The following is a 16,485-nucleotide window of genomic DNA, read 5'->3' as shown; positions in this document are numbered from 1 at the left end:
GAGCTACCATAAAAATCACTCCGTAGCTATAGCTCTCCTCAATAACTGAAATTCACATTGCAAGTATGAGTGATCAAGAGTTTGTCTGTTAAGCATTATAATATCCTTTCAGCGGATATATTACAATTGTATTACAATATTTTCATTCGGGGAGGTGAATAAACTATACGAGAGAGAGAGAGAGAGAGAGAGAGAGAGAGAGAGAGAGAGAGACGACAGGGTTCAGTCCTGCGACGCATTGTGAGCTTGTAGATCTGCTATTTTCAAAAGATTGTTATACATTTGAAAACTTGAAGCGGGATAATGAGTACTTTTACTTTTAAAAAAAAAATAAAAAATAAAAATAACTAAATAAAAAATTTGCTGCCAAAATTAACACTGGAACAGTGCCTCTGGTCTCATGGCCCACCGTCCAACAGCCACCAGGAGCCGGGGCTCGCGGTCGTCTTACGGCGAGTAAAACGTGGCTCTCAACGCGACGGCTCTTTCCTCCCATCATCCAGCACGGAAAATGGAGACTACTTGAGACACGGACGAGGCAGAGGGCAGTGACCGTCTCCTCTCGTCGTTATCGGCGAGGAAGCATGAGAACGATATGTAGGGTCGTTCGACGCTATCCTACATGTTACATCAGAGGATTGGCTCGGCTGAACAACATGGGAAAACCTGGGTTATATTAATACAACAGCAGCAAAATCAAAAGGCTGAAATTCCAAAAAAAAAGGGAATCGAGTTCCTGTTTATTCCTGTACCCCATTGTATAATTAATCATCCCTCATCACTTCAGAACCCAAGGGTTTGGGTTACAAATTGCGAGGCAACAAAAGGGGAAGACACAGGGAAAGGGGAGAGAGGAAGAATTCATGATCTCTTGCCATTTGAGCTTTTCTAAAAATATCCGGCGCTGGAAGAGAATCACACTCCTCCAAGGCCTGTGGGGAGAGAGGAGCGGAGAAGAACGTTTTCCACTGCCTGCTGAAGGCGTGTAATGATGGAGGATGCTGTCGTATTCCTGGGTGAAACTCACCACCGTCCTCGTTACTGATACCACTACCTTCATCATCAAGTCGGCCCAAGGCTTATAACATAGTAACCCAGACTCAGATCCAGACTGATCCAGGAATGACCCTGATTCTTACGTTTTCTTTTTTTCTTTTTCTTTTTCTTTTGACTAGCAAGCCATCACTGGCTTTCATTATCAGGTAGGGATTAGGGATGTGAAAAAAAAATCGAAAATCGACTCGAAAATCGACTCATGCTCACCGCGACTCAAAAACGTATGAGTCGATTTTTTTTATTTTTTATTTTTTTATAAAGTTTTTCCCCCAAAAATGTTTTAATCGCTTCAAAAACGTTATAAGCGTTAATGTTTTCCAAATGTGAGCGGACCGGTGTGTGTGTCTCTGTGTCGGGGACGAATGAACGTCTGTGTTGTGCATGCATGCATCGCAGATTCGCATGCATACGGCGCTAGTCAGGTCCGCGGACTACAGGTTGAGAAACACCGCTGGTCTGTTCGTGTGCACGCGTCATAGCAGTGCGCGCTCACCGCGCTGACTGGATGTGTTTTGTTTACGTGCCTGTGTGCATGCATGCTTGACACGAAAGCTCGCTTGTTAATGGCAGCGTCGCCTCGTGTGCAGTGATTTTGTCAAGATTGACAATAAAACAACACAAAATACATTGTCGTTAATGCGACACCCGTGGATGCGGTCGGGGAGGGAGAGATCGAGGCAGACCAAAGCTCCTCCACATTGATACACTAGCCTGGGGTGCCAGCCAGCCAGAGCGCTACCACTACGTTCCATGGACTTTAAATTGTCACGCCGCTTCTAGTCTCTAGAGAACAGACTCTGTGCTAACGCAAGGAAGAGCAATTATAAGTATTATTAGGGCTTTGATGCAAGTTCTGATGGGTGCAGCTGCATAAGTCGTGTTGCTTAAAGTAATGCCCCGTTGTGTTGTGCTCTCCTGAGTCTCCTCTCAGCTGCTGCTTAGCGAAAAAAAAAAAAAAGTGAAAAAAGTCGATTGACGCGTCGATTTTCGGCCGCGATGCGTCGATTCGTAAATAATGCGTCGATTAACATCCCTAGTAGGATTGTACGGTTTTTCGGTGTTTCGGTTTGATACGGTGTTATAAAATGTTGACGGTCTCGTAAGCCAAAACCAAAAACCATCGTGACATGTGCGCCGCCGCCGCATCTGCTGTGTTTACGGAAGCAGCAGAAATCACTCCTGAAGAAAGAGACACAGAGATAATAGTAGCAGCTGGAGGGAGACCTGGTCTCTAAAGAAATGCACGAGGCTTAGCTTGAAGCTAAACACGGTGGATCTACAAGCTCACAACACGTTGCACGGTCGACGAGCCAAAAGCTTGTAGATCAGCTATTTTTTTATGCCTCTCGTCTCCTCCAAGGCTAAAGGAACGGGGCTAAAGCGCTAGCATGCTAAAGATTTAGCCACGTTCCTTCAGGAGGAAAAACAACAACAAACATAGGCTAAAAGTAACAATTATGTAACGTCACTGCATCGATGCAGAACGGCATGCGGATGCATCGCAATGCAAGCACATTGTCTTAATCTAAAACTTTTTAAGAAGTCCTCTACTCCAGTGTTTACTATGCAGTGTGTGTGCGCTTGACACAGCACCCAGTACAGCGGCGTCACTTCAGAAAAAGCTAAGGTATGGCAACATGACTGGTGTCTTGCATGCGCGCCCTCGCGCGTGTGCAAGACACCGGTCAGGTTGCCATACCTTAGCAACGGGCACGATTACAGTACATTTTATTATTTCCCCCTGTAGCAGGGTATGGCAGCTGCCATAGCTTGCCATACCCAATTGACGCCTCTGACCCAGAACGCACTGAAGCCAGGCAAATGCCTCAGCGTTTGTCAATCTGTGGGTCGAGACCCCAGAGAGGTCCCAAAATGATTTTGGGTGGTCCCCAAATGATTAACTTAATGTGCAACATTGTTTTCTCACTCAACTGTAAACAAAACAACATACAGTGTATTGAGGGTTTATATTGTACATGTCTAAAGTGACTTTTTTTAACCTCTGAAATGACAAATTAAATTGACTTAGGCTATTTACAATTTATTTTAGTATAGCCCAATAGTATTTACTGCATTTTTGTGGGTAAAACACTTTTGTATCTGCTTTATAAATAAAGCACTTTGATTTTTTTTTTTTTTTTATCACGTTAAAATCTATAAGACTGTAAAACCGTGTAAAACCGTGTACCGGGGTTTTTGGGGGGCATAAACCTTGGTTTGAAAAAAATGGAAACCGTACAACCCTAATCCCTAGTAGGGATGGGACGATAAGCGACATTATCGTTTATCGTGATAAAAAAACACTCACGATAATCGTATTGTGGAGATTTAATTTATCTGTTCAGTGGCCAACAGAGTACAGTACAAGCACGGTTCAGAAAACCAAATCAAGAAATGTTTTAGTATTTGAGTCAATAGATAATGGTGAAATACTGGTATTTTTCACTTGCAGTGCAATCGTTTGGCTTCAAATGATTTCGATTATGGCCCGGTCGGCTAGTGTAGCTATAGGCTGCTGATCCAGCCTGACAGCGTGTCGCGGGTTCGACTCCTGATCCCGACGACCTTTACTGCGTGTCACTCCCCATCTCTCTCTCCCTATTTCCTGTCAGTCTAAAGGTGTCTCAAACCAAGGCTTGTACTGGTCCACTCCCAGGTATAAATCAAATGTGCAACAACTACCTATGTATATCTAAAGTAGAGTTGTCAAAAAAATTGGAAAAAAAGGGACATGACTGCAGATAAAAAGCACAAAAATTAACTTTCTGACGGTAGACTCAGGTGAACACAGGCACTCCAACAAGTCCAAAATGCAATCTTTAAAAAGGGATGAACAACATAAACAACCTTCATATCTTGGATGATCCTATCCACATAGCCAGAGCTCCCACAGAATTATTTTCCCCAACCTTCAAATTAAAGTCAGCTGCCATTAAAGACTAGTGGATATTACCAGTTGGCGTGTGTTACATGTTTTTTTTGCACCTTTAGCCTGAGAGCAACTTCCCTTTCTGCACTTTCCTCACAAAAGAGATGTGCCACAACTAGGTCTGTACTGACCTGTATAGTATCTTACAAGTTATTATTGGATTAAAAGCAGCTCAGTCAGGCAAAAACAAAGTGTTTATCCTGGTTCCAATGTGCTTGTGGAAAGAGTTATGTCCTCAAAACCAGCCAAGAATATCAATAAATAGGCCAATATTCCTTCCTTTGTGGTCATCAGCGTTTCTAAATTCCAACATGAGAAAGCATGCATTATAGTTGGCTCTCTAATAAGTTGTTACCGAGCAGGACATGAAGAGAAAGTAAATGATGATTCTTGTGTGATTTAAACAGTGGTACACTCTTTACAAAAGTCTGCCCCGTGACAGTGGTATAAATATTTGAAATTGCATAGGTCAAATAATGGGTAGACTGTAGAGTTTATTTCACGCTAAGGGAGAATTCTGGTTTAAATGGCTTTCTTATCTTTTTTTGTTGTTATTTGTATCTCCAAAAGACTTGTCCAGCGGTTATTTAATCAAAATAGGCAATATTAGATCAATGGGATTCGGAAGTCTCGCGAGACGAATGTGACTGAAACGTTGGCAATAAAATAACAACAACAAAAGGTAAGAAAGCCATTTAGACCGGAATTCTCCTTTAAGCCCAATTTATACGTTGTTGTGTGCCGGTGTCGTGTGCTGAAAAATGGACGGTGTACAAAAAAAGTCACTTTCAGCCTGCGACACCGGTGTGTATGAATGAAGTCACTGTGCTGAACTTACACTTCCTCAGGGCAGTTGGCAGAGAGCGGGTCTTCTATCTGCCAATCCTTTGCAGTCCTGCAGCCAGCCACCACACAGCACAGCACGCCTGCAGAGCACAGGAAATGATAGCAAATTTAACCTATTTAGACCGGGTACGCATTATACCATAATATTATTATTTTATGCATAACTATTAAAAAATAGCAGATCTACAAGCTCACAGCGCGGCACCGAGTGCCGCGCTGCGAGCTTGTAGATCTGCTATTTTTGAAGAATCGTGAACATCTGAATTTTGACCTGATGATTTGTCTTCTAAATCCTTCTAAGGTTTTTTGGAAAAACACGTTTCTACGTCAGTGGTTCTCAAACTCTTTCATGTCAAGGACCCCTAGAATTATGTATTTGGCCGCCGACCCCTGTCTCAAAATATTATGTATCAGGGACCCCCCAGAAGCAAATAGTTGAGTTACAAATGTTCACTTTAAAAATGAGATGTTCAAAGATTTGCATACATTTTCATGATTTTTCAAAAAATAGCAGATCTACAAGCTCGCAGCGCGGCACCATCAAAAGTTAAAGCATTAAATGATTCTAGGACTAAATGGATTAAGTGAATTGTGCTTTTCCCCCTCCCGTCCACTGAACACTAAAGGCATTGATTTGTGAATGCTTAGAGCAAAAGAATCCATCATGACATTGTCGCAAAAAAACAAACGTAATTGAAGAAACGTGTGCGCAACGCTTGTTAATTCCATTTCTTGTAAGAAGACAAGAGCGCTTGTTATTTTCCGGTACGCACATCATAGCCCGTATGGTTATTTTACCCTTTTGCTTCGGGAGGTTAACGACTAACATGAAGGAAATAAATAACAACAATTGTGCAAGCTGGTGTTGTTGATTTATTCTCCTCTTTTTTCCTTTTTATTTTCCACGCCGCAATTAACTCTAAAGAAAAAGCAGATGGCAAGCTGCGACTGTGAAGACTGTGAGAGTGAAAACCTCAGTGACCAAAAACTCACACAGAGGAGAGCATAGCACAGTGTGTCTTACTTTGGGGAAACATCATGCACACTATTCATGTAAGGACATTAACCACTTAAACCCTATATACTCATTGCCTGGCGTTCCCCTGAGGTCTGTACACTTGGCCCCCTCCTTTCGTCACAGTTTCAAAGTTTCAAATTTGTACGTTTTTTTCGTAAAGCCCATCATACAAGACTGTCGCACAAAAGTAGTGAAAATAGCAGATCTACAAGCACACAACGCCTCGCGATGCGAGGCGTTGTGTGCTTGTAGATCGGCTACTTTCACTAGTTTAAATCATTTTTCAAATGATATATACAAAACAGGTCCAACCTATTTTCGGCAAATGTCGTGCTATTATGACATGGAGAAGTAGAACGCTAGGGTTCATGCGTTAAAGACAAGCTGGAATAAAGTTGCTCTGAAGAGAAGTAAGTAAAGCCCTGCTTCATCATACAAGACTGTCGCACAAAAGTAGTGAATATAGCCAATCTACGAGCACACAACGCCTCGCGATGCGAGGCGTTGTGTGCTTGTAGATCGGCTACTTTCACTAGTTTAAATAATTTCTCAAATGATAGATACAAAATGAACAGTTTTGGACATCCAAGGTCCAATGATATGCATGTTGGCTATTTTTCGGCGAATGTTCGTGCTATTATGACATGGAGAAGTAGGATGCTTCATGTTCATGTAGTTAAAGGGATATTTCACTTTAAAAAAAAAACGTTGTCATTTTATCGTCTAATCAGGCTTTTGGGAACACCCAGGACAGTTTTAGAATGTCTTCATTCAGTATTTAGATATCTGATATTCATTTCCCCCCTTCCAGGACCTTCCTATACAAACCCATTATAACTTCAAACTCCATTTTAACCATGATAGATTCAATTAAAACACCTGTCCTTTTTTCTGGTGACTCCTGACACCCTCCGAATACGTGAGCAGGCCGTGTTTTTTAATTGATTTCTATTAATGTTTTGGGGAAATGAAAATTATTAAGTACAATAAAAGATTATATAAAATAAAATAAACACGGCCTGCTCATATTTGGAGGGTGTTAGGAGTCACCAGAAAAAAGGACAGTTTTTGTCATTGAATCTATCATGGTTAAAATGGAATTTGAAGTTATAATGGGCTTGTATAGGAAGGTCCTGGAAGGGGGCAACATGAATATCAAATATCTAAATACTGAATGAAGAAATTCAAAAGCTGTCCTGGGTGTTCCCAAGAGCCTGAATAGATGATAAAATGAGAAAAAGTGTTTTTGAACGTGAAATATCCCTTTAAAGACAAGCTGGAATAAAGTTGCTCTGAAGATAAACAAGCCCCAGAGTGCCCGGAGGCGGTGTGCGGGACCTCACAGATTACCACGCCAAGCAAAAGGAACTGTTGGCCCATGTGCTGTGACCCTGCCTGTGGCAGCGTGACTCCAACCAACCGCCATCACTCTGCAGATCAAGGGCACGATCCAGCAGCCTTTACATGGACCAAACAATTCATCACTTAAAACAGGGGTCTTCAATGTTTTCAGGCCAAGGACCCCTAGTTGAAAGAGGGATAAAGCGGGGACCCCCCACTACATCGTCATCAGTATATGTTATTCATGTTAATGTGTTTTTTCAGACATTTAACCACGTTGATACTTAGTACAGTAAATTTGGCCTTTCACTCTGTACTACACCAAACCTATTTGCCAAAAATAGCCGATATACAAGCTCTCAACGCCTCGCAGCTATTTTTGGCTAAAGTTCTCCACAGAATAGGGATGTGAAGGTTCAAGTTGGTCATTTAAAACACACAAGGATTTGGTGGCCCCCCTGTAGTAACTCTGAGGACCCCCTAGGGGTCCCGGACCCCCTCTTGAAGACCCCTGACTTAAAAGCTGGGGTGCCATAGTTTTGTGGGGGGTTTTTTCTTTCTGTTTTGTATGCGTCTATGGAGTTAACATTACTCTAATAGCTTGTTTTATGGTGGGAAAGAATCACGGCACCCCGTCTTTAAGAATTATTTGTAATACTTCTGTGCTGTGCAGCAAAAATACCGGATCAACAATCTGGGAACACGTCGCACTGCTAGTTTTGGAAAGGCCAGGATGAACGCGTTTAAGGCAGAGTGGCGGTAAACAGTCAGGACACACTGTGTGTGTTAATGCGTTCTTACGTGCGGTACACACACACACACACACACACACACACACAGGCATGCCGCTCTGCTGTCCGATCACATTAGTGAGTGTGATTCCATTACAGGAGACTCAAGGAGAAAACGGGGAGTATCAAACTGTGCTTTGAAAAAATGTGAGGGAGAAAAAAAGTAGGTCTGATTGACCGGTGAATTAAGAAGAGTGGCAGCGTTCTACACCAATCACAGTCAAGTTACTTGTCATCTACCCACAAAGACCAATACCGTTCAGTCGGAGGTGGGCAATAATTCTATATAATATCAATATTATGATATCATAATATTGTGATATAGCTTGTAAGAAATACAAAAAAGAATGGTTACAGTATGTGAACGTACCAGACTAATAAACTGATTCTGATTTAATATGGTATATAATTTTTGGTATATTTACCCCAACAATTACTTTTTCTCAATTGATTACTCATCCCATAGAGACTTTAAATCTTTATTTTTTTTCTCGCATTCCTAAGCCAATCATTTGATGACCAGCATCATTCCCTATGGAAAAACAAAGAGTTTCCTCAAAATCATTGGCTTAGTACAAACAAATATATATATAAAAAGTAATTTGGGGGCTTTAAGCCTATTTACACACGGAACCATTCCAGTGAAACATAGACATGTCATCATGACACAGAGGGACATCTACCTGACCGTATGTACAGTACATAATTCATCTACCTGACCGTATGTACAGTACATAATTCAAATATCGGGTCTGGCAACAATTCACAGCAAATGTTGTTCCAGTTTCATTGCCATGGGGATGGGGCTATCACGATTATGACATTTTACATGACGATTGATTATCACTCAAATAACTGCGATTAACGATTTAATTGTGTTTTTGTCGTTGACCATTACATTTCGGTTTGGCTTTTAGGCTTTGAAGTTGCACATGGTAGATATGACACATGACCTAAATATACAAAGAAATGACTGACATATTTGACCAGTAAGGCTCCCTAATCGGGAGATAAGCGACCGTAGGTCACTTATCTCCACAAATAGGGCAAAAATTTGTTTTGCCAAAATCTTCCTGATCCATGTTGATGACATGAGTGTAGACATACTGTGTAGTGATTTTCGTGATTTTAGGGCAAAATCTGGAGGAGCAGTGTCCAAAAATGTGTTTTTAAAAATCGGCCTGGAGGTGGCGCTATATGGGAGAGATTCATGTTGATGGGATGAGTGTAGACATACTGTGTACCGATTTGCGTGATTTTAGGGCAAAAATTGTAGGAGCAGTGTCCAAAAATGTGTTTTGCAAGAATCGGCCTCATGGTGGCGCTAGAAGAGGGCCATGTGAGAAATGAGGGGTGGGGTCTCCGCGCCGGCAAGGCGGACGAATAGGTACCGGCCCCGGCTGTCCCGGTCGCTCCTAGCCGGAGTTACGGCATTTTATGTGAGCTGCAGTGTAGGGGGTCCTCCACTGGGGGCGCCACCACTTTTGCATCCGTTCTGGAGCACCAGGAGTCGGTGGTCCCCGGGAATTCCCCGTGAGCAGCCCCGTTGGGGTGGTCATTTGGTCAGTTTAGCACATTTGGTCATTTTTTACATCTGGGGGTCCCCCAGGGACCTGGGGGTCCCTGGAGCTCCGGGGGTCCTTGGAGGTTGTAGTTTGGCAGGTAAGGAGTGTGTGTGCAAAATGTGGCATGGATCGGGGCAACGGTTGCGGAGATATGAGCAGGGCAAGAGTGTGACGTGTGAGGTGTGACAGACAGACTGACGGACTTACACTGAGGTGTGACAGACAGACTGACGGACTGACGGACGGACTTACACTTTGTGCAGGGTTTGATAGTAAATGCGACCTACGGTCGCAACAACTTTATACTTAAAAAAAGAACATTGACAGTGGAAATTTCCACTATTTTTGCGAATGTTTGAAAATATGAATAACGATTATGACGATTATAATAATAATAATAATAATAATCACGATTATGTCAAATAATGGCGATTAGACGATTATGTGATAACTGTGACAGCCCTACATGGGGACATAATGAAAGTCTAAACTAAAATCCCTTCACCGCATGGCAACGGGCAGAGGCAACTCCGGCAAGTAGTGAAATATGTAAATGTATAAGCCAATATCTGAAGCATTCTATTGATACCAGAACAAACTTAAGCCGGTCGTGATCCCTTTTTATCCAGTATACTGTGAGAGCTGCTCGCTAGCATTTTGCATTAAACGATCGGCACCGAGAGAGACGTTGCAGGTTCAGCATATAGACTCTGGTCCACACTTCAATGAGCTGGCTCAACCTATCAAGGGAGACGTATGTGGGTGTGTGTTGCAGACCATATGGTAGCCTATCTTCTCGTGCATCTGGGTAGAGCAATCTCCATTTATTACATCATCTCACTGTGCGTGTGTGTGTGTGTGTGTGTGTGTGTGTGCGTGCGTGCGCGTGCGTGCGTGCGTGCGTGTGTGTGTGCACAACCCCATCTGCATTCCAGACTTTTACCAAGGTGCTCTTCTTTCCTCTTTGGATAATTAAGCTGAAGACAAAGGGTTTCTCTTTTACAAGTTGTTTTTCTCACCCTCCCGTTTCCATGTTTTTTCCACAACAGATGCTCTGACGCTAGGCGTGTAGAGCTGGCTTTCCACATTAAAGTCATCCACCACTTGAAAGCTTTTTTTTCCCTTCTTCTTCTGTGCAACACAAACACATTTTAATGACATTCATACCCATATTAGCCCCACGTCCAGTAACCAATGTCTTGATCCAATCTGTTCTTGAGCATTTGTTTTTGTTAACCTATTTAGAACGGGTACACATTATTGTGTATCATTATTTTATGCTTTAACTATTGAAAAATAGCAGATATACAAGCTCACAGTGCGGCACCGAGTGCCGCGCTGCAAGCTTGTAGATCTGCTATTTTTTTGGTAATCGTGAAAATTAGAATTTTGACCCGATTCTATAAGTGTCTTTTGAATCCTTCTAAGATTTTTGGAAAAACCTATGTTTCTATGTCAGCAATCTGGCCAGCCATCGTCAAAGAAAAGGTCCTTTTCACTTAACTGGAGCTCAGTTAGTCTGTTCTTGAGAGACTACTGTGTCAGTGGTTCTCAAACCTTTTCATGTGAAGGACCCCCAAAATGATATGTATTTGGCCACGGAACCCCATCTCAAAATATTTCGTTCCAGGGACCACCCAGAAGCAAAATTTGAGTTACAAACGTTCGCTTTGAAAATACATATATTCAAAGATTTGCACACATTTTCACGACTTTTTGCTTGTGCCTAGCACACTATTACAATCGTCTTCTTTTCCCCCAGCAAATCCTAATCTGTTCAGAGAGAGAACAAAAAAGTGCATGCAATGCTGTTATATTTGTGAACTCAATGCAGCTTATGGGCAGCTTTGTAGACCAATTTCTCCCTCTCCCTTTCTCTCAAAAAGATAGCACAGAGTTGTGCAGTAAGCTGGGACCAACCAAGAAAGAGTAAAATAAATGTGGCCGGATAAAAATAAAAGTATGCGCCTGGGGTCAGCGGAGCTTCTATTCTATCAGGGACTCTGTTGGTTTTGGTCCAAAAGAGCAGGGGGGGAAAAAAACGATATAAAATAAATAAAATAAAAAAGGACTCCTGACAAAGTTCAGGTGCCATTTGTGATGACTTGCTCTTTGGTCTCTCAGGTTTAGTTCAAGAGAGTCTAAAAGACACACACTGTCCCCCCCCAAAAAAATAGCTTTGACCACAGTGACAAAAGTAGAAAGAGTAGGACAGGGTGACCTTGTACTTAAATGAAAATATTGTATTTCCACAGGTCAGAGGAAACTGTGATAGGCCCTGTCCCCTCACGCAAAGCTGGGATACAGAAAACTGCCATCTGTGTAGGGGTGGGCGATATGGAAAAATACAATATCACAATATTTTCCCAAGCTGTATCACGATACACGATTTTATCACGATTCTTTTTCACGTTGGTTTTTATGGTTCATTTTCAAGTTGACAACAACTAGACTCTCTGGGTTCCTTTTGGGAGGTCTAAATTGAACTTTACAAGTATGTAACTCTGACAGTATACAAATGAAACCTGACAAAGGTAAGTGGAGACCTTGGCATTTTAAAGTTTGAGAACTACTGATTTAGACCAAAATGCAGGTTTAAATTGAATTCTGCAATGAATCTCTGCATTAACGATTAAACAGGATTTTTTTTACAAGGCAATCCTCAATTGTATTACGATATCTCTGAAAAGGCATATCGTGGAGACATTGTATCGTCTCAACGATAATTATCACCATATCGCCCACCCCTATATCTGTGTGACAGAATTAGGGCAAAAGCGCATTAGCCTGTGATGATAACACATTTATGATAACAGTAGAAGCCACTAGAACCCTATACCAAAACCATATTAGCCGATCAACAAGCTCGCAATGTGACGTGTTGTGAGCTTATAGATCATCTATTTTCACCAAAGAGATTGCAAACCAAGAACAAAGCCAACTCAAGTAAAGTTTACTTATACTAAGCATAGAGAAAATGCTCGGGTTATTAGACTATAATATATTAGGTTAGTTATAGCCTGCACCTTGTAGCACCTATTCACTTATAGTTATATTAGGCAATTAGTTTGGTGTTTCAGTTTGAGATCATTCACCACTGCTGATAAGGTTGCTCTCTAGGGATTCATCAACACCATTTAAATCCATCGTGATAAAAATCGAGCCTAAAAAGCAGACATCTTGGCCTGAACCCATCTCACACACGCACACGCACACGCACACGCACACACACACACACACACACACACACACACACACACACACACACACAAAGGTGAACAGGGTAATGATGGTATGAATGCCTAGGAGAGCTGAGGTTGAGGGACTGCTCTTGTAAGAGCTAAAACATGAACATCTTTCTTTAAAACCACACCGGCATTCGGTTCAGTATTTTACTGAAATGGAGGGGGACAACCTCGGTTTCACCCTAGACACAGAGCCCTCTGGTAGCAGGGGCATCTATGTCAGGACAGGGAGTATTACTGTATGCGGTTAAGCCTGGCAGTCGTTTTCACCCCTTTGCTAAGTCTGCTAGGAAAACCACAGCATCTGCAAATCCCATCAAAAAAAGTGATTCAGTGGTGTTTGCACGGAGACTGCAGTCTTGCTACCTATATATTTTCAACTCTACATGGGCAGCCAGCCAAACACACTGGCACATGCCAATCGTGACAGACTTAAGACAACAAAACGGTAGGCCATTAAATGTTAATGAATCTGGAAGAAACGTTCTATTGTCACGGCCAAATGACGTTGACGCGTTTTACAGCGTGCTTCGTTTGTGAAAGCTTTTGTGTTTGTGACAGAGGGGCATTTCATTGCTTAACCGAGCATGAACTTATTCCAAAAACGAAACTTATTCCGTCATGCTGGTTACATGAGAGCGGGCGGCTACCCTTGCTTCTTCCAGAACAAAATTTAAACAGAAATCGTCCCCACACGAAAACAAATACACTTTCTTTCAATATTTAAAATTACCCTCTAAACCAATTTGGCTACGCTGCAAGGCCAGATCACCATTCAGCTCTCGCAGTATTGTTTAAGTATGTGTTACCTGGAATAGTGGGCTTAATAGCTCCTGCTTTGTCTCTTGCAATAATTTGTACCTAGGGTCATAGGGTGTTGTAATACGCTGACACTCGTAGCACGGTCAAGCAGTTCACCAATACGCTGACACCCGTATCATGGTCAGGCAGGCAGACACAATCAAGCCATTACAGGCCTAATGAGCTCAATCTGTGGTGTGTCAGCAGTTCTGCATGGAGACGTTCCACAGCCTCTCCTGATGCTCTTACAGCGAAAACACCCACAAAACCTTTAGAGTGAAAGAGACAGCTATGTGCCAGGCCTAAAAATTTATTTTTTTCACCAAATTGTGCGTAGGGCAACGTTTGCGTGGCATTTACGAACACGTCCTAAACAGACACACCTGGCGTACATTTGATCCCAGCGTTGATAAATGCGCAGGCTGAAATTTAAATAACACGCCCTTAATTATTCTTGAAACGCCCCGATTTTACGACTAGAACAACCTGAATACGACCCAACAACGAAAGAAAAGCCAATAGAAGAGAGTTTACTACATTTATTTGTATACTTTAGTACTAGTTACTTTGCAGATATAAATGATTATATTATAAAACACAGATTAATGCACTTTAGCCCTATTCTATACCATAGCTATTTGAAAATAGCTGATCTACAAGCTCAAAACGTGTCAAATCACGACACGTTGGGAGCTTGTAGATCTGCTATTTTCAGACATTTTGTACTTTTACTTTTGGTACTTTAAGTACATTTTGATGCCAATACTTTTGTACTTTTTTATTTTTATTTTGACATTTACTTGTAACAGAGTACATCTACAGTGCAGTATTGATACTTTTACTTAACTCTTTGAGTGCCAGCGCCCTCTAGGGGCCAAAGAATGCCAGCGCATCTCTCATAGGCGAGCGCTTTAGCTTCCAGGACTTCACCTTCCAGGACCTGACGTGCTCACGTTCATGCACGGCATGGAAATGTCCCGGATGAAGATGCTAACAGAATGGCTATTCCCATTTTGTCATCTAAAAGATCATTTTTGGGCGATTTTGCCGTAAATAAACCTCGCGCCGCTTCCCTAAAACACAAAAAAGAGATATAAGCCTTTAAAGATGCGGTCTTTCTTTGGATTAGGCGGAGATTGGCGATTGCGTTCGCAAATTACGGCCGGCCGGGAGGTTGCTAGCTTTCAGCTAGTAGCTAGAAAAATCAGGCCAGGCTTCAGAAGGCCTCTTATCATTTTATTCATTTAATTAAATAAAGCCGAACTACTTCGGGATCGGCACACTCGTGTACTCATCGGAAGCGTCGCCGAACATCGGGTGAACATTGGGGAGCTCAAAAATGTATTTTAAACCATTTTTAATGGAATATATCGTCGGACAGAGTAGAACGGCTAGCTGGCTAGCGAGCCAGGACCACCCATGACTCTACAAGCAGCTCGGGGTAAGTGAATTAATAAAAAAAAGATTGTATTGGATTGAAATAAAGCCGAACTAGTTCGGGATCGGCACCAGATGAGTTAAGCACAAAATGTGAGTACTTTTTCCATCTCTGATATCTTCCACAGACATGTCTCTTGATGTTATTGTATTTTTTTATTCATTTTTTGCTCCCCAGAAATGCAATGCTGTGATTCTCTGGAAGGTTGTGCAACGCACGCTGTGAGAAAAGTGACCAGACTGGAAAATCAGCTGACAGAATCAACATTATATACGCCTACACATAACTCTTTCCCTTCTCACTGAGAAGGGAGACTCAGACGACACTAAACCATGATCCATTATTGTCATGCGTATCCATGACCATTCATTTTTAATAACACCACAGAGACTAGACTATGATGCATCTCCCGTTCTAAAAGGACCATGGGTGAGATTAAGGGACAAAGGTCAAAAGTATGCATATCAGGGTATCACATGTTCAGTATAGTGAATAGATTACAAAGACTAGATCACTTTGTACCTCATGCCAAGGTCTTTATAGGACAAAAGGGTCACAGTGCACACATGCATGCAAACAACAGAATTTTCTTGCACATTTTCTCTACACATTCTGGACTAGGGCTGCGAATCTTTGGGTATCCCACGATTCGATTCAGAATCGATTCTGTTTTTTTTTTCTTCGATTCTTTCAAATCCAAACGATTCAAATTCAGAAACGATTATTTTCCGATTTAAAAACGATTCTCGATTCAAAACGATTCTCCATTCGATTCATAGGATATCAAGATCTACTCCAGTCTGCTGGCATGAAAGCAGAGTAGATTTACGTGGCTTTTATAATTGTAAAGGTTTTATCAACTTATTGCAATAATGTAAACACACAAAGGTAAATCAAAGACAACATGTCTGATTTATTCAATCTTGCAAGCATTCTTTTAACTTGTACAAACAAAACATAATATCTAAAAAAAAGAAATCCAATTGATTTTTGGAAAATGAGAATCGATTCTGAATCTTACCATGTTAGATAGAAACCCAATTCGAATTCAAATCTATTTTTTCCTGCACCCCTATTCTGGACACCGTCCAGCTAAGATGTCCATATAAGCCAGTGTTTCTCAACCACTGTGCCTGGGGACCTTTGGTGTGCCCCTGAGAAGGGTCAAGTGTGCCCCTTGAAACTGCTTGAAAGCCAGTATTGTATTTATCATGATTCAAAATGATTTAAACTAGTGAAAACAGCCGATCTACAAGCACACAACGCCTCGCACCGCGAGGCGTTGTGTGCTTGTAGATCTGCTGTTTTCACTACTGTTGTGCGACAGCCTTGTATGATGAAGCAGGGCTTTACTTTGCGAAGAAACGTACAAATTTGAAACTTGGAGATACAAGGTTTCTTCCCGACAGTGACGATATTTACACCCCCTTATTATGTTGGTGTGCCCATGGATTC

The 16,485-nt window shown here is 41.8% G+C and overlaps 1 protein-coding gene across 2 annotated transcripts in view; it reads right to left on the bottom strand.

The window, feature by feature from the left end:
• Positions 1-16,485, bottom strand: part of adarb1b (adenosine deaminase RNA specific B1b) — a 247,942-nt gene that overhangs the window by 152,803 nt on the left and 78,654 nt on the right. For both annotated transcript variants that reach the window (XM_080753711.1, XM_080753712.1), the window contains exon 2: positions 4,824-4,911. The gene's annotated coding sequence lies outside the window, so the exon portion shown is untranslated. The remainder of the gene's footprint in view (positions 1-4,823; positions 4,912-16,485) is intronic.

Source organism: Nannobrachium achirus (assembly GCF_963921795.1).
Source record: "Nannobrachium achirus genome assembly, chromosome: 22".
Lineage (NCBI taxonomy): Eukaryota > Metazoa > Chordata > Actinopteri > Myctophiformes > Myctophidae > Nannobrachium > Nannobrachium achirus.
Note: the sequence above shows the minus strand (reverse complement) of the source record. Positions and strands in the feature narration are given on the sequence as shown.